The following is a 22,212-nucleotide window of genomic DNA, read 5'->3' as shown; positions in this document are numbered from 1 at the left end:
GTATGCCAACTGGTATAGTGCTGATGCAGAAGAGGACAATTGCCATCTCGTAGGACATCGCCGCGGCCAGTTGCTTATATGGAAAAATTACAGAACTCGAACTAGTTGAGGCCGTGTGGCTGACTAGTATTTGATTAGTATAAAACTAATTGAGTTGACTGAAGGGTACTTATTACTTTTAAGTTTCTTCAGCATCGACTAAATACTCTTCCAGCTCGTCCATTGTATAAACTGCATTTTTGTTTGGATAGCACTCCTTTTAAAAACTACTTCAGGATCTGATGATATTGTTAAGTATGACATCAAGTCTCTGTTTGTATGCTCCCGAGCAGTTTTACGTGTATGATCATATCGTACGATACGTATGTGTTTATGTAAAGCTTCCAGAGCTTCCTCTGAAAAATTGCCTGTGGGAATAAATTCGTAGTAGTAAAAAATGCCGAATAGCAACAAATCGATTTTCTTACCAATTGGTAGATCGAAATACTCAATAACCTCACACCCATGCATCAATATTTTATGCACGCTGCTAGGCATGTAGTACCATTCGTATTCAGTCAAATACATTGTTCTTGTCCTTATAAGGAGCTCTCTAAACGCGTCGATATTAATACGCATTCCACACGATATTAATCGCAGAATTATTAAAAAATTTTGAATTAGCTCTTCTATTAATGCCGGTAATTTCAGATGCCACTTCTGCATTTGAAAAAAATTTGCGAGCTGTGTTGCCATCATTAGTTGTTCCAAATCCAGTCTTTACTTGGTCCACTATTAAGCCTAATCTTGTCCTAAACTCATTTTGAATCCTAACTTTATTCGCAGAAAAGGCGTCTTTGTTTTCTTTGCGAACTTGCCAGCATTTAAATGTTAAACGGTATGCGATGTGGAGTAAACACTCAAAACATCTAATCCAAGCATGCAGTGTAGACAACCCATACTTGTAATGATTAGCGATTGGTACTTTTGTAAAATTAGTAACATTCATTTCGGTCGGTTTGGCATGGCAAATAAAACAGTTACTGGAAGCATTAGTGCCAGTCAAAATATTGGCAACAGATCCATCAATCATGGTGCAATGCATTTGATAAGAAACTTGAATCCCTTTTCCGTTTCGTATTACAACATCATCTTCTAAGTTCTCAATTTTTCTCGACATATCATTATATTCGAATAGAACTAGTTCGCGGTTTTCCTTCTTGAAACTAAACTTAATTGGACGACAATAAAAAGACGATGAGCATTTGTTATTGGTCCATATATTTTTGTTGGATGGCAAATCAATTAACCTGGAAAAAATATTTATTTTTTAATAACTTATATGGCTTGTCGAAAAGATATAAGACCGTCATATCGCAAAATAGCTAATCGAGTAAATTAATTAATTCAGATCAGCCTTTTGCAAAATAATACTGTAAAAAGTTGTCAATGTAAATTAAAATGCCATTTACTGATCTAAACTCGAATTTATTTTTAATGTTTGAAAGTTTTTGGAAGACATATTAGATAATTTTTTGTTACCTCAGAGGGACTAGCGCAATGATGAACATAAACTCATCCGTTAATTTGTCGTCACCAAAATTTTGCTTATAGCGGCTATGCCCCGAACTTCCATCCATGCCCCACTTACAAACCAAAGAAGCTTTGGTTATGTCACCATTATCTGGGCTTAGTTCTAAAATACTTTGCGTTGTTTTCAGCAATAATGATTTCAGATCAATTTCGGCTGAATATTCAGTCGATTTAATCGTTGGCAGCAAAGTTTGTTTTTTTGTTTGCAATGCGTTTAAGCTCGGTATACAATCTTTATGCAACCGGTTTATTTTTGCACGTAAACTATTATATTTACGATCTGATAAGTTCGGATCTATGTATAGTGCGAGTGAATCAGATATGGGCAAGCCTTCGGTACTACTTTCAAAACATTCAACTTTGCTTGCTTTTTTCATTTTTTTCAGAGCATACTCGAGCTCTTCGATGGAATAGTTTTTCAACAAATGCTCTACCCTTCGATTTTTTGTTCTCCGTGAAGCTTCGCAAAATTCTTCTTTAGAAGGTCTTCCCCGTTCAGCACATTTATCCTTATTTCCATTGGAATCCGGAAGGGAAAGGAATGTCAAATTTAGCCATTTAGAATATGTTTTTTCAAAAGCGCTTCTTTTGCGGCCACTATAATTCCACTTATTTTTCATCTCACTATTAAAAAGTTTTATTTTTTGATTCAAAAGTGCTTTGTCGCATTTAGCGTGTATTAATTTGTCTTCAAAAAATGCAGATAATGCAGACACTCTATCTGATGGACGAGTAGAAATCCGAATATCAGCTAAAATTGAGTTTTTTATAATTGAATTCATATTAATATTAGTTTTTTCACTATTTTACGCTTCACTACACAGCACAGAACACTACCGCGTGTGTCTACAGTAATAAACTTTACTATTTTTAAAGAATGTTTTGGCATTTAAGTAATGGAAAATACTGTGGTAACTGTAATCAGATGAAATTTTTTTTATTTTATAACCTTAAAAAAAACGATTTTCTTCGAAAAGCGCAATGAGTCTGCAGACTTTTTTTTTTTATTTCAAAGAAAAATGCCCCTTCTTTCAAATAAAAGAATAAAAAAAAACATACTTTTACATATTTTTTTTTTATCCCTTTGTAAACTTAGGAATTTTTTAAATTTTCTGCAACAAATTTTAGGGTGTAGCAAATAGGCCATTCCAGCCAGGAAACTCAATATTTTTTAAAAAGCTCTATAGAGTGGTTTCCTTACAGATTTTCTAATTAGAAAAATTTTGTCTTAAGATAAAGTATGATAAATTGTATTTTTAGCAATTTTTTGTTAAAGACTCCAGCTAAAGGCATTTTCATAAAAGAAAAAATATATAAAAAACACACAACTTTAAGAGGTTTTTGTGAGAACCTTATGAGATAAAAACAAAAACTAAGTCCAGATCCTTAATTTAGGATAAATTTCCTTTCCAACGATACCAAACACGTTGACATACGTGACAACAATTTTTTTGATTTTTGCCCGCTCATACAGCACTGTGCGTAGGTAGCTTTTTGCCTGGATAAGCTTATAGATTCCTGTTTTCCAATTTTCATGCAATTTCCAATATAAATAGCTTTAAGTAACGACCATATCAAGGGGCGAATTCGTCACTAGGCAAGATTTTTTTGCGCCAATCAGAAACAACGGATACTGTCAAAATATAATTATAATATATAATATATCTCAACTAATTTATATTTTGAAAGCCGTTTGTAGTTTTCGCAAGGCTCGAGGGCGGCTGAACCGATTTTTTTGAAACTGCCACCTGCCGCACGTGTCCCAAGGATGGTTTTAGGCTGAAAAAGATCTATATGTAAAGGGGGCGTGGCACTTCCCATACAAACCGAATTTCTCATGCTACATATCTCTAAAGTGTGCATGGTAGAGTTTTGGAAATTGGTATGGAGATATACGAAATCAATCGCATACCTTTGGAGAAAAATTTTAGCTATAGTAAAAAGGGGTGTGACATCTCCCATACAAACCGAATTTTTCATACTGCTTATCTCTGGAAATTTTTTGGTAGAGTTCTAGAGTTTTGTATGGAGATGTACGAAATAAATCGCATACTCTTGGAGAAAAATTGGAACTATTGGAAAAGGGGGCGTGGCATCTTCCATACAAACCGAATTTTTCATACTGCCTATCTTTGGAAGTGTTCATGGTAGAGTTCTAGAACTTGGTATGGAGATATACGAAATCAATCGCATACTCATGAAGAAAGAGGGCAGCCGTGGGAAAGGGGGGCGTGGCTCCTCCCATATAAATCGAATTTTTATACTGCATATCTCTGAAAGTATTCATGGTACAGTACTGGAACTTCGTATGGAGATATGGATATAGTTGAAATCAAGCCCATACTCATGGAGAAAATTTGGGCTATTTAAAAAGGGGTGTGAGGCCTACAAACCTACCGACTTTTAGCTATCTTTGAATGAATTTTTTTATTCTTCTGTAGGTGTATTTGTGAGTGAAATCCTCCTAAATGGTTGTACGGATTTTAACGAAACTTTTTGTGTATTTGAGTGGGTCTCTGGATGGTTTAGTTTCACAATTTAATCCGACAGATGGCGCTGTAGTTGAGTTATTACTAAAAATCTTATTTATGATCCGATTTGGCTAATGTTTTAAATATGTATGCAATACTATTGCAAAAACGTGCTGCCAAGTGGTGCTGAAGTCGAGCTATTACTAAAAATAGCCAAGTGAGAAAAAGGGCCGTGAAGGTCAGATTAAATCGACCTGTTACACCATTGAGTATATCGACGGTCCTGCGTTGCAATTGGCCCAATGGATGTAATTTTCCAATATTTTTATGCGTTCAAACTTTTAAGGTATTTCGTCTGAAATAAGTATATGTATATTGCATTTCTGTAGAACAATGATTCGCACCCATTTTGAAATTGCCACCTACTTTACTGTAAAGCTTCTAGGACATTCACTATAGAACCGGGTCATTGTTGCCGCCAGGGAGTGAAGAGGAAAAAATTTATTTCGCTTTGCGAATAACCGTTTCATAGCCGCACAACTGGAGAATTTCAAGAACGGATATAACACTTTCCTTAGGTTATTTAAAGCGGCAAATGACCACCAAACCTTAATCTTAGCAGACAAATGTGCCAATGAAAATCGTAAACGTGAATTGTTGGTGAAAATGTTGGACCAAAAAGTTATTGATATATAATGCAAAGATTGTTACATTGGTATTTAATAATATAATTTATTTAACATGAATAAGAAAGCAGATGCTGACAAATACAATTTAAAAATTTTCTTTTGTTTATGAAATTGTTCAAACACTCGAAAATTTTGAACAAACATTTGAGCAGTTGAGCAATGAACGAGTTTCGAGCGAGTATCGAGCTACTCGCATTGCTCGATACCCGGGTATCTAGAGCTCTACTTTAAACGAAGATATGTAGAAGTATTGCATACATATTTTGATGCCTTTTCAAGTATAAAATCCACTGAGAAACGGCATCCCTATGATTTCAACTTATGCCAAACGTTTCGTAAACAAGCCTTTCTGAACAAAAACTGTTTTTCCACAAAGATGTTTAAATGGAAGCATTACAAATATGGAAAAATAGCAATCCACAAGGCTTTATTGGCAGTAGGTCCTTTCTAAACCACATTTAACAAAAAAATAAGCTTCTAGTTTCGAAGCTAGCACAAAATACAATTTTTTTATTTGTTATTTACAAAAAAAATATTGTCAAGTATACAAGTCAAAATTGTTAAATATATATCGCTTTCATTCATTTCTTCATAGAGTTGGTGCTTCTTTTATAGGAAAATTCATACGGCTTATGAACAGATTCATACCATGTAAATGCACCATAAAAGATCAGTTCTGTTCTGTCCCGATTTAGCATTGTGCCCAAGGCGAATTTATATAAGGTGGTATTACTAGCTCAGCTGATTTTGTGTATGTGTTTCGCCGCACGGCTTCTGATATCAAATTGAAAAATTTTGTTTGAATTTCTACACACACTTTTACAGATTTTGACAGTTTATGCCGCCAAAGCAAAACCAAAATACATGTAAATTTTTGCTTTTATACTCCTGCTATCACCTTATATTAATTCGCCTTGATTGTGCCATTACAGCCACTTTGGCATGAACTGGTATGTCAGTCACGGGGTATATATTGTTCAAAAGGACCACAACCTACCAAACTGTTCAGAATTGCGACCGGTTGAAAATTATTGAAAGAAAATAGATATAAACGAAAGACATCAAAAATTATCAGAATTTCAAAATTAGTTGTCAGAGAGAAGCAGATATCGTCACAATAACGGATGTCCATATCCTAATGAGAGGGCTCAAATGTAAATTGCGCAATTTTGTTTATAATGAAGATAATTGAAATAAGTTTTTTTGTTTAGTATATTTAGTAAGCGTTAATAAAGAAGATGATAAAGCAGAAAACTCTTTCGTAGGTTGTGTAAGAAGTTGCTATAATGATTTTCGGCTGACCAAAATTTTTCGTGTCCATTCTTTAACACAACAACTATTAAACGAAAGCAGCTGTTTCATGTCTGTCTCTGACTCTGAAGAAGAGCCTAAACTATAAAAATATAAAAACAAAAAACAAACAAATTAGCAAAACAAACATACTCACTCAAATATTACATATACATTCACAAATGATCTTTAAAATAATACAGTGGAACATTAAGGGCTTCCTCAACAACTATAATGAACTTAACATGCTAATAAAAGAATAAAATCCTACTTTCCTGTCGTTGCAAGAAACCCATTGCCCCGCGAAATTTTCTCCAATTATACCCAAAAATTATCTCAGCTACTTCCATAACATATATATATGCAATATAATTCCGCAAGACTCGGGAACTATCAACGCACCGATGAAGCGCAGTAGCGCCACTACAGAGAATAGCAGCGCCCGCCGGCAAACTCCGTAGCAACTTCAGGCACTTCAGAAAACTTCAGTGCCACTTCAGCAAACCCCATAGTATCTTCAGCCACTCCAGCAAACTTCAGTGCCACTTCAGAGACCCCCATAGCAACTTCAGCCGCTTCAGCAAACTTCAGTGCCACTCCAGCAAACCTCAGTGCCATCCCAGCAAACGTTAGTGCCACTCCAGCAAACGAAACCACAGTCTCAGCAGGCAACTGTACAACGTGCGCCAACGACGGCGCAGCTTCAGTAAACCGCGACGCCACGCCATTAGTGGCAGCGGTAAACAGCCAAAAGCCAGCAGCGTTTGATAACGGTGGCGCAGCAGCAAATATGACCGGCAGAGTAGTGGCTACCACATATACCGACGAGCTAACGGAGCTCGAAGTACAGCTTGAGAAACAGCTACGTATCCTGCAACTGAAAAACGAAATCAAGAAATTGGAAGACGTAAATTCGACACCAAAATTCCCTGTAAATTTTAGTGACATCGAAAATGCCATCCCAAAATTTAGCGGGGACGATGGCGTGAATATCCAAAAGTGGATACAGGAGTTCGAGTACATCACGAAGTGTTACGGCTGCGACGAAAAATCAAAGCCCTTAATAGCACGTCGCATGCTAACTGGTAGCGCACGACTCTATGTCAAGATGGTCGAAATGTCCCGTGAAACCAGTAGCAGTGATAGATGGTGTCTACCCCAGTTCGAGGAGGTGTATTTTAAAGAAATGGTAAGTGTCGCTTCGGACATCGGTTTTCCAAAAAACATAAACTTTAAAAATTTTGTTTCCCTATTTGATACGGGTAGCACCAATAGTTTCGTGCGGCGTTCGTTGGTAGTAAATGTGAATCAACGAAGTATACGTTAACACAAATCAATGCCACAATTTAAAAGTATCGGAGTAACCTTAATTAGACCCAGAGTTGGCCAAAATTTATTCGAATGACAAATAACAAATGAATAAATTGTTTTTCTTGTTATTCGTAAATAATAAATAATTTTGTTTATTCAAAAAAAAATTATTCGAATGACGGATAAATTATGTTATTCGTTATTCGAATAATTATTATCTTCATTAATTATTCGAATAACAAATAAAATAATAATAAAACAAGTAATTTATGTATATAGATATGTACATATATTTATGTATAAAAAGATAACCGTTTTCGTTGTTGTGATTTAACTGAAACCCCTAGATAGATTTAAATCAAAATTTCGGAGGTTATTCCATGCGCATAAAGTCCTATTAAAGGCTACTAGAAAACTCCTTTGTGGCGATGGAGCCGAGTTATTTATAAAAGCCGTATTTATGAACTGATTTCGTTCAAATTCAAAATGTGTTCTTCCTGCATGATGAAAAATACTTATGCGAAAAATGGACCCGCTAGGTGGCGCTACAGTTGAGTTATTTAGAAAATCCCTACTTATTGTACAATCAGGTTGCAATTCATAATGGTGCTGCAGTCGAAATCTCTAGAAACCCCATATGTCTGGACTCCTTTGTTTTTTATGTTTATATTATACGAATTTACGATGTCTTACGTCGTCATATACCCTAAATGCGACCTTGCATCTATCTCCGCTTGATGAAATTGCTCGGGCGGCCATTTCTGCAGCAGTAAGACTCAAGGAAACCAGCTCTTGGATATTTTAAAAGTGGCGAATCAGCAAGGAAAGTTTCGACCACATCCTTCCAAGACCTATATCAATGGCCAAATTTTACATCGAGGATTTTTGGCTCTCCTATAATAGAAAACGCACATCTGTGCTCTTCAGCATCCTTATAAGGACTTTTGTTGGCCTACATGACATAAGACTAGAGGTTGACGCATCGGATCAATGTTGTAGTTGCAAGATCATAGAAGAAGATTACGCACGCTTAGAAAAGATCTCACAAGTGGAAATAAGACCATTGGTAAAGCTCATGACATTGAAAGGAATTTTTTCTTGCATATAGCATCAGAGCGCTATTTTTTTGGCAGAAATATGTGTGAGAATTTTTACTTTACCCATATTTGGTTTTCAACGCTATTCTTGCATTGGCCAACGCAAAAAATCTTATCAGGGGCCGCGAAACCATAGGGAATGGGCTAGTATTCTTGATAAAATAGTAAACAAAATTCAGCTAACTTACAATCCTTGACAATAGAAATAAAAGTAAAAGGTGGCTCAATGTGTTAAAAATGAGTTTTTATTCATTATTTAAAATAACGAATAAAATAACGAATAAATTATTCGCAAGCAATTTATTCACGAATAATTTATTCGTGAATAAGTTATCTGCGAATAATTATATTACGGATAAAATTTTATTCGAATAATTATCTAAATAACAATTTATTCGAATAATGCCCAACTCTGATTAGACCCGAACAACATATAAGCATATTAACAAAATATAAGAAAGTTACAAAACCACTTTTAGTTTACATACTGCCAGACGAATGGCTACCATTTCCTTTACTACTCGGTAGAGACTTTTTGAACAAACACAACATATCTTTGTACATGAATTAAAATCATGATAAAAGCATAGTAAGGTAAAACCGTTCTCTCAATGCGTCGGCCATGATTTTTTTTAAGTTTGCCAACATTTTAAAATCCTAAAAAATTGAGAGTAAAAAAAACGGAATTGTTTAAAGTCGTTGTGGTTTGAGATTGAAACTGAGAATGTGTGTGTGAGTTTGTCTGTAAAATTTTAAAATTAAATTGCTTGCAAACGTCAAGAATTTGAAAAATTCCTCTCAGCGGTTCTACCTTCCTATTTTTTATCATGATAAAAACCACAAAATAAATGAAGTGAATTCTGAGTTTATAAAAAATAATTTGGTTTTGAATAATGGGGGTGAGAAAATTAAGGAAAAGCAGGAAATAAAACTTAGCGGTTGGCAAAACAGTGAGGCAGAATATCTAGGATATAAAGTATCAGAGTTCGGAATACGACCTTCAGATAAACATATTAGTGCTATTAGGAATTTCCCAGCGCCCAGAAATAAACGTGAATTGCAGTCATTCATAGGATTATGCTCATATTTCCGAAAATTCGTTCAATCTTTTTCGATTGTAGCACGTCATTTGTACGAACTTCTGAAGAAGGAGTCTAAATTTATATTCAGTGAAAAGTGTGTTGCTTTTGTGAACCTTAATAAAAAATTTAGTTTCGGCGCCAGTTTTAGCAATTTATAGTTACAAAAAAGAAACCGAACTACATTGCGATGCAAGTTCCTATGGCTTCGGTGCAATATTGCTCCAAAAACAGGAAGATAACAATTTAAATCCGGTAGCCTACTTTTCGAAAAGAACGACTGATGCCGAAAGCAGGTACCAAAGCTTTGAAGTGGAAACGCTAGGGGTTATCTATGCATTACGAAGATTCAGAGTTTACCTAGAAGGGTTAAAATTCAAGATAGTAACCGATTGTAACTCACTAGCACTAACCCTTAATAAAAAACTAGTTAACAGTCGGATTGCAAGATGGGCTTAAGAGCTCGAAAACTACAATTATACAATATCCCATCGGGCGGGTATAAAAATGCCGCATGTAGATGCCCTAAGTAGGATCGAAACGAGTACTGCAAAAGCGGTGGCCGTAATCGACAGTGAAGATATAGACTTCCAGCTACAAATTATGCAAAATAGAGATAAAAATATACTTCAGTTGAAAAATNAGCTAGTTAACAGTCGGATTGCGAGATGGGCTTAAGAGCTCGAAAACTACAATTATACAATATCCCATCGGGCGGGTATAAAAATGCCGCATGTAGATGCCCTAAGTAGGATCGAAACGAGTACTGCAAAAGCGGTGGCCGTAATCGACAGTGAAGATATAGACTTCCAGCTACAAATTATGCAAAATAGAGATAAAAATATACTTCAGTTGAAAAATAGGTTAGAGAAGGAAGAATTGCCCAAATATGCAATGGAAAACGGCGTAGTTTTTAGAAAATAGGAAAATCGTTTATTGCTATTCGCCCCTAAAGAACTAGAAAGAGAACTAATAAGAACAACACATGAGCAGTTGGGTCACCAAGGTATCGCCAAATGCTATCAAAAACTTAAAGCGAATTACTGGTTCCCGAATATGAAAACAAAAATTAACGATTTTAAGAAAAACTGCATAAGATGCATTATGTATTCGGCGCCAGAAAAGGCAAACAATAAGAACCTGCATAATATTCCAAAAGAACACAAACCCTTTCACACAACACACCTGGAGCATTTGGGACCACTTCCGTCGTTGCAATCAAAGCGAAAACATATTTTAGTAGTAATAGATGCATTCACCAAATATGTTAAACTTTACCCCGTGTTAACTACCAGTACGAAAAAAGTAACAGCTGCCCTAAATAAATACTTTGAGTATTACAGCCATCCCCATAGATGCATTCCCGACAGGGGAAGCTGTTTTACATCGAAGGAATTTCAGCAATATCTGTGTGATAAAAACATAACCTATGTAAAGGTGGCAGTGCACTCGCCACAAGCAAATGGACAAGCAGAAAGGGTAAATCGAAGTTTGGTAGGCATGTTAGCAAAACTTAGCGAACCACTGACCCACAGCGATTGGGTAAAACAGTTAGGGAAGATTGAATTTGCACTTAATAATTCGGTGAGTAGGTCGATAGGCATAACACCCAGCCAAGCCCTTTATGGTGTAAATCAGAGAGGCGAAATTGTAGATACATTGACAGAATATCTGGACGAGTACTTTTCAGGCCCGGGGGAGGTATTTCGAGACATTGCGAAACCATGCGGAAGAGTGTATTCAGAAAATATATAGAAAAAATATTTTAGTTCGTAAATTTATGTACTATTTATAAAGGAATATAATTAAAAACAAGTAACTAAAGAGGTATAAGTTTAGTCGAAACCGAACTTTATGTACCCGGCTCAGGTATCAAATAGTGTCGTTTCAACTCTCTCTAAACTACTACTTTGCATGATAAGCAGGGGTGTTTTTCCGAATTTCAAACGTTTTCGATAATATGCTGAGTTACACTCAATGATATAAATGAACGAAGTTTGATAGAAATCGATAAAGTGGTTACCGAGATACACCCCTTGTAGTGATAGAGTGGGCGATGCTACGCCCAATTCCTAAAAGTCTGTAGCAGTCTTATTTATTGTTAAGAGACTGTTGTAAGTATTAACTTGGAGTAAATTAAGAGTCCTCAGTTCTTGAAATATCAGTTTCCGCATTTCTGAAATTTACAGTTAGATATACGGGAAGCGGGTATAATTTTGGTCCGATTTGAATAATTTTCAAAGAATTTCTTTTCTGTATCAATGTTATTAAGCGCACCGAGTGTAGTAGAAATTGATAAATCGGTTACCGAGTTACACATTTGTGGTGATAAGTGGGCGGCGGTATAGCGGGACCCGCGGGACCCACGGTACTGACTTAAAATTGGCCGGGATGGGCGGTATCGGGAAGATGGCGGCGGGACGGGAGTAAAATCCTTTCCCGACCCTCCCGATAAAACCGCAACCCCCGCATATTTACAAAATCTTCCTTAAAAACGATGTTTGAAATATGCACATTTTTTTAAGCAAAACAAAATAATCGGAAGATACAAGATCTTTCATTATTTAAAATTAATTTGAAAGGCATGAACATTTTTGTCAACCTTCGATCGGTTTGCAAAGCCACGCCCATTATCCAAATTTATAATACTTAACCTAATTTTCTGCTAAGTGGTTATCGCAATCATCGATTTTAAGTGATTTATCTTTAGTTTTCGTGTTTATGTAAATTACCGTTATATGGTAGATGCGCGTAGTCCTTGATCGATTTCAAAGATTTTTTCAGATTTCTTAGCTAGACCTTAAGCAAGGCTCGTAACGAGTTTGGTAAGGATTGGTGAATGACCTACTGAGTTACAGGATTTCATCATAATCATTTTCCAAAAAATTTCATAATATTTTTTTACCAAAATTCTACTTCACGTTCTAATTTTCAACAATTTGCATCCAATATTTACTGAAATATCATAGTTCTTACATTTTTCGAAAATACCATTATATAGGAAATGGTTACAGTAAGTGGTTGTTGTTGTTGTTGTAGCAGCATACAAGTTCCCCAAAGGGTTTTTGGGGAGTGTTGCTGGAGTGACAGTCCTTGGCCAGATATAAATCTGGGTCGTTCCGGTTACGTAGACCCGACTGTCGTGGGAACGTACAGTAAGTGGTTGATTTCCTTGGTGTTTATATAATTTTCTTGATTTCTTTCGGCCTAGCACATTTGCATACCACTGCATAGCAACAAGTAAGAGCGACATTACGGTAACTTTTTTTTGTAATGATGTATTTTGAGTTGTGCTATCTTACTGCATTAAAATCTCAANAGTTATTGATTTATCGCAGTTTTCGTGTTTATGTAAATTACCGTTATATGGTAGATGCGCGTAGTCCTTGATCGATTTCAAAGATTTTTTCAGATTTCTTAGCTAGACCTTAAGCAAGGCTCGTAACGAGTTTGGTAAGGATTGGTGAATGACCTACTGAGTTACAGGATTTCATCATAATCATTTTCCAAAAAATTTCATAATATTTTTTTACCAAAATTCTACTTCACGTTCTAATTTTCAACAATTTGCATCCAATATTTACTGAAATATCATAGTTCTTACATTTTTCGAAAATACCATTATATAGGAAATGGTTACAGTAAGTGGTTGTTGTTGTTGTTGTAGCAGCATACAAGTTCCCCAAAGGGTTTTTGGGGAGTGTTGCTGGAGTGACAGTCCTTGGCCAGATATAAATCTGGGTCGTTCCGGTTACGTAGACCCGACTGTCGTGGGAACGAACTGATGTATTTTGAGTTGTGCTATCTTACTGCATTAAAATCTCAATTTACATAAAACGGACTTAGCACGTTTGCACACTAAGCCAAAGATATACATTTTATATACCAACTGAAAGATAACTTGTGGCTGAGATATCCAATAATGGTCCATTTCCTATTTCAGGCAAAGTATAGCGAGTGTTGAGGAAGTGCTCATTGACCGATATCTTTACCATTTTGTGTAGAAATGCTAACAGTTTTAAAGTTATTTGTTGTTATAATTTCCCCATTATACACATATTTTTTATATAAACAATGCACTAATCACTTTTCTTTTTATTAATATATCATCTTTTCTTCATAAACAAATGAATGCACATCTTTTTTTTACTACATATTTAACAATTAATGCTAATAAAAGTGTTCTTTAAATAAGTTTCTTTCGCAAACGATGGCCGCGAAGTATGTAATGCCAGATCGTTGAAAACTTTACCCAAAAATACTTTGTGAGGCATTACGAAATATGTATATAGTATATGTATAAAATATATAAATTTTAAGGTATAACAATATTTTATTCTAAAGGGAAAATTTCGCGGGTTGGGTTTCCAATAATGGTCGAAGGGGGAGTGGGCGTGGCGTCTCCCCCACTTTAGAGAGGGCATGAACCGCCATTCCCAAAAATGCAACCGCCGACCGCCTAGGCCTCCTATAGGTCTCTAGGGACCTCTTAGAAAAATGGCCAAAAATCATATATTTCCCTTGCGTTTTCGCCTACTGTAAGCAAATGAAGGCACTTACTTGTATCAAAATGCAGGAAACACTTGGAATTGTACTAAAATTTATAATTTAATTGTTAAAGTTTATATTAGCGATAATAAAAACAACATTTCAACAATATGTAACTGTTGGAAATATATGAAATGTGGCAACACTCTCCATCACTCATTCGTTTCCTTTTGTTCTCTTGTACGCACAGCTCGTAAGCAATTCGTTTGTCAAATGTAAAGTAAGTCTATTCTATCTATTCAAATACAACAAATCAAACAGGTTATGGGCCAAGCGCTTTACTGTGTGTCGGTATTTCTTTGAAAAACCTTGCGTTATTGAACTTTTGCATACTGTGTGTCAAGAGGAAAACGAAAAAGCGTTGGCGTCAATATTACTTTGCGTGAAACCTTCGCAAATCAATCACCAAAAAAATTTGCCAAGCGCAATGGTAGCGTGGAACAAACTCCGCGAAATCCATCAGCCAAAAGGGCCAGCGAGAAAAATTTTACTGTTTAAAAAACTTTTACACCTCAGTATGTCTGAGGGAGCTTATGTTTCAAATCATTTAAATGAGTTTTGTCGCATCCAGGAGGTGTTAGTAATAATTTTGCTTTCAAGTTTGCCGCCACAGTATGCGGCGATGGAGACAAGGGATGTATTGCCTTCGTTTAACACTTTAAAGGTAAAGTTGTTAGAAGAGGGTGCGCGGCAGTGTGCTAGCGAAGAAAAACATAAAAAAGGTACAGAAGTGTTAATGCAAGCCCAAGCAAACGCGTCTGGAACTTTCCAAAAAGCAAGCAAGAACAGCGCAGACGTTGATAACAGTTCTGGGAACTACAGCAACAAAAACAATAAGAACAGCAGAAGTGGCAAGTGTTTTAATTGTGGTCGTCGTGGACATTTCGCGGCATCATGCAGAGAGCCGAAAAAGAACGAGTGCAAAAAAGAAGGCAATAATGTCGAACGGTCATGCTTTATGACGAGTGCGAAAACATCACTACACGTGTTAATTGCGAAGCAGACTTGGTGCGTTGACAGCGGGATTTGCTGGAAATTGTCCATGGTGATGTTTGTGGGACAATTAATTGCGCGTCAATTGGTGGTTCGAGGTATTTCGCTACCTTCCTTGGACGATAAATCGAGATACATGTATGTGTATTTTTTGAAGACAAAAGATACAGTGTTTGAGACATTTAAAGACTATAAAGCAATGGCTGAAAAGCAAACCGGGTGCAAACTTAAGAACTTAAGAAGCGACAAGGGGCGTCAATATATTTCAAATGCGTTCGATTCGTTTTTAAAACAGCACGGTATAAAACGACAATTGACCATACCATACACTCCTCAGCAGAAAGGTGTAGCAGAACGTGCTAACCGTACGTTGGTCGAGATGGCTAGGGCCATGTTGCAGTATGCACATCTGGGTGAGCATTTTTGGGCGGAGGCGGTACGAACCGCAACTTATCTTCGAAATCGCACAGTGACAAAAATACTAGTAGATAAAACGCCACATGAGTTGTGGAGCGGTACAAAACCAAATGTGTCACATCTTAAGGTCTTTGGTTCGAAGGCAGTAGCCCTCGATAAAAAGCATTCGCAAAAGTTCCGCCCGAAAGGCAAAGAATATATTATGATTGGGTACTCAGAAGTTAGCAAAGGCTATCGTTTAATAGATAAACACAGCCGAAAGGTCATAATAAGCCGTGACGTGGTGTTCATTGAAAATGCTCATGTTGGTGAAGAGCCAGAACCGAGGTTAATAGAGTTGGACGAAGCACAGTCAGACGTGGTGTCGATTGCAGATCCGATGCAAGTGCCGCAAAATAATGAGAGTGAGGAGACAGGAGACATGGCAGCAATTTCCAGTGAAGCAGCAGAATCAACGAATATTGAAGACGACAGCAACGAAGCACAGAGTGCAGCTGTGATTGGTCCAGGTAGGCCAAGATTGTTGCGTACAGGGTCAAGAGGTCGTCCGCGTAAACTGTACAATCAAGTAAACGTAATGAATGAAGATTTAGCGGTGGCTCCCAACAGTGTGAAGGAGACGTTAGACAGTCATTATGTTGACGAGTGGAAAGCTCGTTCCCACGACAGTCGGGTCTACGTAACCGGAACGACCCAGATTTATATTTGGCCAAGGACTGTCACTCCAACAACACTCCCCAACAACTCTTTGGGAAGCTTGTATGCTGCTACAACAACAACAACGAGTGGAAAGCTACGATGGATGGGTACTTGTCGAATTATCACCAGGTCAGAAAGTGGTCGGATCCAAGTGAGTGTACACAATTAAACGCGACCAGCACGGCGAGATTAAGCAATTTAAGGCACGTTTGGTAGCTAAAGGTTGTACACATGGGTACTTGTCGAATTATCACCAGGTCAGAAAGTGGTCGGATCCAAGTGAGTGTACACAATTAAACGCGACCAGCACGGCGAGATTAAGCAATTTAAGGCACGTTTGGTAGCTAAAGGTTGTACACATGGGTACTTGTCGAATTATCACCAGGTCAGAAAGTGGTCGGATCCAAGTGAGTGTACACAATTAAACGCGACCAGCACGGCGAGATTAAGCAATTTAAGGCACGTTTGGTAGCTAAAGGTTGTACACATGGGTACTTGTCGAATTATCACCAGGTCAGAAAGTGGTCGGATCCAAGTGAGTGTACACAATTAAACGCGACCAGCACGGCGAGATTAAGCAATTTAAGGCACGTTTGGTAGCTAAAGGTTGTACACATGGGTACTTGTCGAATTATCACCAGGTCAGAAAGTGGTCGGATCCAAGTGAGTGTACACAATTAAACGCGACCAGCACGGCGAGATTAAGCAATTTAAGGCACGTTTGGTAGCTAAAGGTTGTACACATGGGTACTTGTCGAATTATCACCAGGTCAGAAAGTGGTCGGATCCAAGTGAGTGTACACAATTAAACGCGACCAGCACGGCGAGATTAAGCAATTTAAGGCACGTTTGGTAGCTAAAGGTTGTACACATGGGTACTTGTCGAATTATCACCAGGTCAGAAAGTGGTCGGATCCAAGTGAGTGTACACAATTAAACGCGACCAGCACGGCGAGATTAAGCAATTTAAGGCACGTTTGGTAGCTAAAGGTTGTAGGCAGCGGTACGGGGTGAACTGCTTCGAAATATTTTCGCCGGTGGTTAGATATGCAAATATCCGAATGGTGATTGCACTGGCAGTGGAGCACAATCTGTATCTACACCAAATGGATGTATCTTCCGCATACCTCAGCAGCCATCTACACGACGATGTTTACATGCAGCAACCAGAGTGCTTTATCGACAGCAAGTATCCCGAGCGAGTATTGAAACTAAAGAAGTCTCTTTATGGTTTAAAGCAGAGCGGTCGGGAGTGGAACAGCAAATTGAATTTGGTCCTTCAAGAAATGGGGTTCAAACCATGCCCCTGCGAAACATGCATATACACTAAAAATTCTGCAGATTTGGTAAACATAATTGCCGTATACGTAGACGATCTCATCATCGCATGTTCACGTAAGTCTGAACTGTTACGTATTAAAACTGACATATCGAGCAAATTCCAAGTCGTCGATGGTGGTCAGTTAACGCATTTCCTAGGATTGGAGATTCAGCGAGAAGGTGAGCTAGGCAAAGTTAGTTTAGGCCAAACGCAGTACATCTTAAAATTACTTAAAGACTACAACATGGAAGACTCCAAGGACGTCGCAACACCGCTAGATGCAGGGTTCAGTGAACATTGCAGTAGTGAGCAATGCAAGAAGGTTGATAAATTGGCGTACCTGTCTGTCGTAGGTGCGTTAATGTACTTGGCAATATCAACACGTCCCGATATTCAAAACTCAGTGAGTAAGTTATCACAGCGCAACAACAATCCGCATTCAGAACACGAAGCCGGAGTCAAACATATACTACGTTATTTGAGAAAGACATATAGTTGCAAACTACATTACACCAAAACTGGCAAGGCTATTGAGGGCTTTGCAGATGCAGACTGGGGCAGTGACGCCAGCGATCGTAAATCGTACTCGGGCTGTGTTTTTGTAGCAGCAGGTGGCGTATTCTCTTGGGAGTCCAAGAAACAAAGCGTCGTAGCGTTAAGCAGCACTGAGGCTGAATATATTGCGCTATCTTCAGCAGCGAAGGAGGCATCCTACATCAGCAATGCTATGATTTTGAACAATGACAACGCAGTAAGCATATGGACATCAAGTATCATCATATCCGTCAAATGTACAGTAATAATGAAATTGATTTACGCTATATATCAACAGATAAAATGATGTAAGATATATTCACTAAAAATTTACAAAAAACAAAACATGTAAAATTTCCAATGAGATGGGTATATTTTAAATATTAATGTGTAAATTAAGTGTTGAGAAAGAGTGTTGTAAATATATGAAATGTGGCAACACTCTCCATCACTATTCTATTTCTTTCCATCTCTTCATTCGTTTCCTTTTGTTCTCTTGTACGCACAGATCGTAAGCAATTCGTTTGTCAAATGTAAAGTAAGTCTATTCTATCTATTCAAATACAACAAATCAAACAGGTTATGGGCCAAGCGCTTTACTGTGTGTCGGTATTTCTTTGAAAAACCTTGCGTTATTGAACTTTTGCATACTGTGTGTCAATAGGAAATCTAATACAATAGGACTTTTTGCTAATGTTCTGTGTGTCAGTGCATTAAAAAACAAGAACATTAAAATGAGTGCTTTGTTTCAAATTGATAAATTGGACGATTCCAATTACGCGTCGTGGTCGGTCCAGATGCGAAGCGTGTTAACACACTCCGATTTGTGGAAAGTCGTGTGCGACTGAGGTGAAATCAGACGATATGTCTAGCGTGGAAAAGGCGGCTTATGAAACGAAAAACGAGAAAGCGTTGGCGTCAATATTACTTTGCGTGAAACCTTCGCAAATCAATCACGTAAAAAATTTGCCAAGCGCAATGGTAGCGTGGATCAAACTCCGCGAAATCCATCAGCCAAAAAGGCCAGCGAGAAAAATTTTACTGTTTAAAAAACTTTTACACCTCAGTATGTCTGAGGGAGCTTATGTTTCAAATCATTTAAATGAGTTTTGTCGCATCCAGGAGGTGTTAGCGGCAATAGACGTTGAGATTACGGACGGAATGTTAGTAATAATTTTGCTTTCAAGTTTGCCGCCACAGTATGAAAATTTTGTGGTAGCGATGGAGGCAAGAATAGGGTGCGTGGCAGTGTGCTAGCGAAGAAAAACATGAAAAAGGTACAGAAGTGTTAATGCAAGCCCGAGCAAACGCGTCTGGAAATTTCCAGAAAGCAAGCAAGAACAGCGCAGGCGTTGATAACAGTTCTGGGGACTACAGCAACAAAAACAATAAGAACAGCAAAAGTGGCAAGTGTTTTAATTGTGGTCGTCGTGGACTTTTTGCGGCATCATGCAGGGAGCCGAAAAAGAACGAGTGCAAAAAAGAAGGCAATAATGTCGAACGGTCATGCTTTATGACGAGTGCGAAAACATCACTACACGTATTAATTGCGGAGCAGACTTGGTGCGTTGACAGCGGGATTTGCTGGAAATTGTCCATGGTGATGTTTGTGGGCCAATTAATTGCGCGTCAATTGGTGGTTCGAGGTATTTCGCTACCTTCATTTACGATAAATCGAGAGACATGTGTGTGTATTTTTTGAAGACAAAAGATACAGTGTTTGAGGCATTTAAAGACTATAAAGCAATGGCTGAAAAGCAAACCGAGTGCAAACTTAAGAGCTTAAGAAGCGACAAGCACGGTATAAAACGACAATTGACCATACCAAACACTCCTCAGCAGAACGGTGTAGCAGAACGTGCATGGGCCATGTTGCAGTATGCACATCTGGGTGAGCATTTTTGGGCGGAGGCGGTACGGGCCGCAGCTTATCTTCGAAATCGCACAGTGACAAAAATACTAGTAGATAAAACGCCACATGAGTTGTGGAGCGGTACAAAACCAAATATGTCACGTCTTAAGGTCTTTGGTTCGAAGGCAGTAGCCCTCGATCATGATGCCATAAAGAAAGTGTTATACGTTCGCTTTCCTCTCGCTCTAATCGCCATATTGAACGCCCTTAGCAAATTCAATTTGCCGCTTTGACCAACTCCTTTTTATATTACAGCGATTTTCATGAAAAAGTACTAAAAATGGTACTCACACAAGGAAAACCATAGATCGACAATGATTGGCATCACTAATCGACTTTTTTGTCTCTGTCTCTATTGTTATTCGTTGACAATCAATACTAAAATTTGTGCGAATCGATAGCTTTGTGAAAATTAAGAATTTTCACCATTTATTGCAATTTTCGGAAAACCAATTGCTCAAATCGTAAGTACTTTATGGATATGTGACATAGAATCTATAAATAAAATTATTCCACAGGTTTCTGGTGTTTTGTGTGTATGTGAATTTCACAGACAATTTGTGTTTTTCGAACTGCTTTTCCGTGCTGACTTCAAGTTGGATTTTGTGCTTCTGCACCGAATACACTTTTGCGTTGTAAGTACAAGTGGAATATATATATGAATATTTCTTAAACTAATGGGTTTTATTCCTTAGCTGATTGAAGCCGTACTAATTGATGTTTTCGCTGTATACGTGGATTCGCTGATCGTTGTTTCGTTGTTTTGCTGTGCTGGATTTTGCGCCTCTGCACCCAATACACTTTTCCGTTGTAAGTACAAGTGAAATATATGAATATTTCTTAAACTAAGAGGTTTTATTCCTTAGCTGATTGAAGCCGTACTAATTGAAGTTGTCGCTCTTTTTCGTTAGCTGCATACGTATGTAAGTAATTTAAAACTTTTAAATACCCGAACATCATTCAGATTAGTCTGGAAGTATGGTTTGCAGGGATCGTAGTACCACACACATTTCATGGAGCAATAACAACACAACAACAACAAGTTTAAGAAAAGTACTATAAATTAAACGAAAAAGAACATTTTAATCTAAGAAAACTAGTTAAATAAAACAAAAATAATATTTTCGTACAACTTTTTTTAAAAGCTTTAAATATATACGAATATATATATATACTCAACAAACCTTAAGTGTTTAAACTTTTAAATTTATGTATGATGTTTCTAGCAATAACAGTATGTCAAAAGCAAGTTGCTTCTTGTGTCATAAGACATGGGCAAAAGAAGGCATAAAACTGTTCCATGTACCTAAGAACGAATTAAAAAGAAAAAAATGGACGGAGTCGTGTGGTGTGGAGTTGAAACCTTGGGCGCAAATATGCGGCCTTCACTTTTGCAGATTTTGTGTCGGGTTCAGACCAAAAAAGAATTAAATTAAGCGTCGATGCTGTCCCTATGGTAGTCGAAATGGTCAATGATTCAAATGTTTCGGACTTTTCTTCAAAATTTGTTGACTCTTCAACACAGACTCAGTAACTATGCTAAAAGTAAATTGAAATTGAAATAAAGTATATATATCTCTAGTTTAGATTTGACACAGAACACAGCATCGCATTATTGGAAGCAGAGGTTGCGGCGCTAAAGGCCCAAGTGGCTGAGTTGAAAAGACTTCGAACAAATCTGCAAACGATTTTCACAGAAGGCCAAATGCGAAAGATTGAAAATCCGAAGAAAACAATCCATTGGTCGTGGAAAGACATGTCGTTAGCCATACCCCTGCATTCAGCCGGACCAAGAGCCTACACCCATTTGCTTAAGCATGGGTTTTTCGCTTCCATGTCAGTCGTCCGTGGCGAAATGGTGCCAAAAGCTTAAGTTTGAAGACGGTGTCTTGAGTTTTTCATTGAGCGCAAAACGCAGCGCAAGTGACATGTCAGTGGGTGACAAACTTTGTATTTTAGCTTTCGATGAAATGAAAGTGGAGCCTGTTTAAAAAGTCGGATGTACTTTCGTATAAAGTCGCTTAATAAATCATTAAAGCATTAGTTTAGTCGGGTAAGTCAAATGCAAAAGATTAAGTCATTCAGTACATGGCACTAAAAATCCTTCATCCACCAGAGCGCTGCACAGTGGTTCAGTTGTATGGAGCAACGTTCAAAACTTGTTTTCTCGGAAACTAAATGACGTTTCGCAATAACATTTGTTACACTTTTTACTGTTTGTCCAGGCTATATGGCTGATGAAAATGGATGAAATCGGATTAAAACTGTGCAGTATTTTT

The 22,212-nt window shown here is 37.5% G+C and overlaps 1 protein-coding gene and 1 long non-coding RNA gene across 2 annotated transcripts in view; one reads left to right on the top strand and one right to left on the bottom strand.

Annotated features, from left to right (window-relative positions):
* The window catches only part of Dok (docking protein homolog), a 35,481-nt gene that overhangs the window by 12,269 nt on the left and 1,000 nt on the right, over positions 1-22,212 (bottom strand). The gene's annotated exons all lie outside the window — the stretch shown is intronic.
* On the top strand, positions 59-12,152 carry LOC108364677 (uncharacterized). Its single transcript, XR_001847793.1, has 3 exons — positions 59-69; positions 11,390-11,851; positions 12,131-12,152. It is a non-coding gene; the product is annotated as an uncharacterized LOC108364677 (long non-coding RNA).

This window comes from Rhagoletis zephyria, unplaced genomic scaffold, assembly GCF_001687245.7.
Source record: "Rhagoletis zephyria isolate East Lansing unplaced genomic scaffold, Rhagoletis_zephyria_1.1 Rzeph_scaffold_01630, whole genome shotgun sequence".
NCBI classification, from domain to species: domain Eukaryota; kingdom Metazoa; phylum Arthropoda; class Insecta; order Diptera; family Tephritidae; genus Rhagoletis; species Rhagoletis zephyria.
The sequence above is the reverse complement of the archived record's forward strand: the minus strand, read 5'-3'. Positions and strand labels throughout refer to the sequence as shown.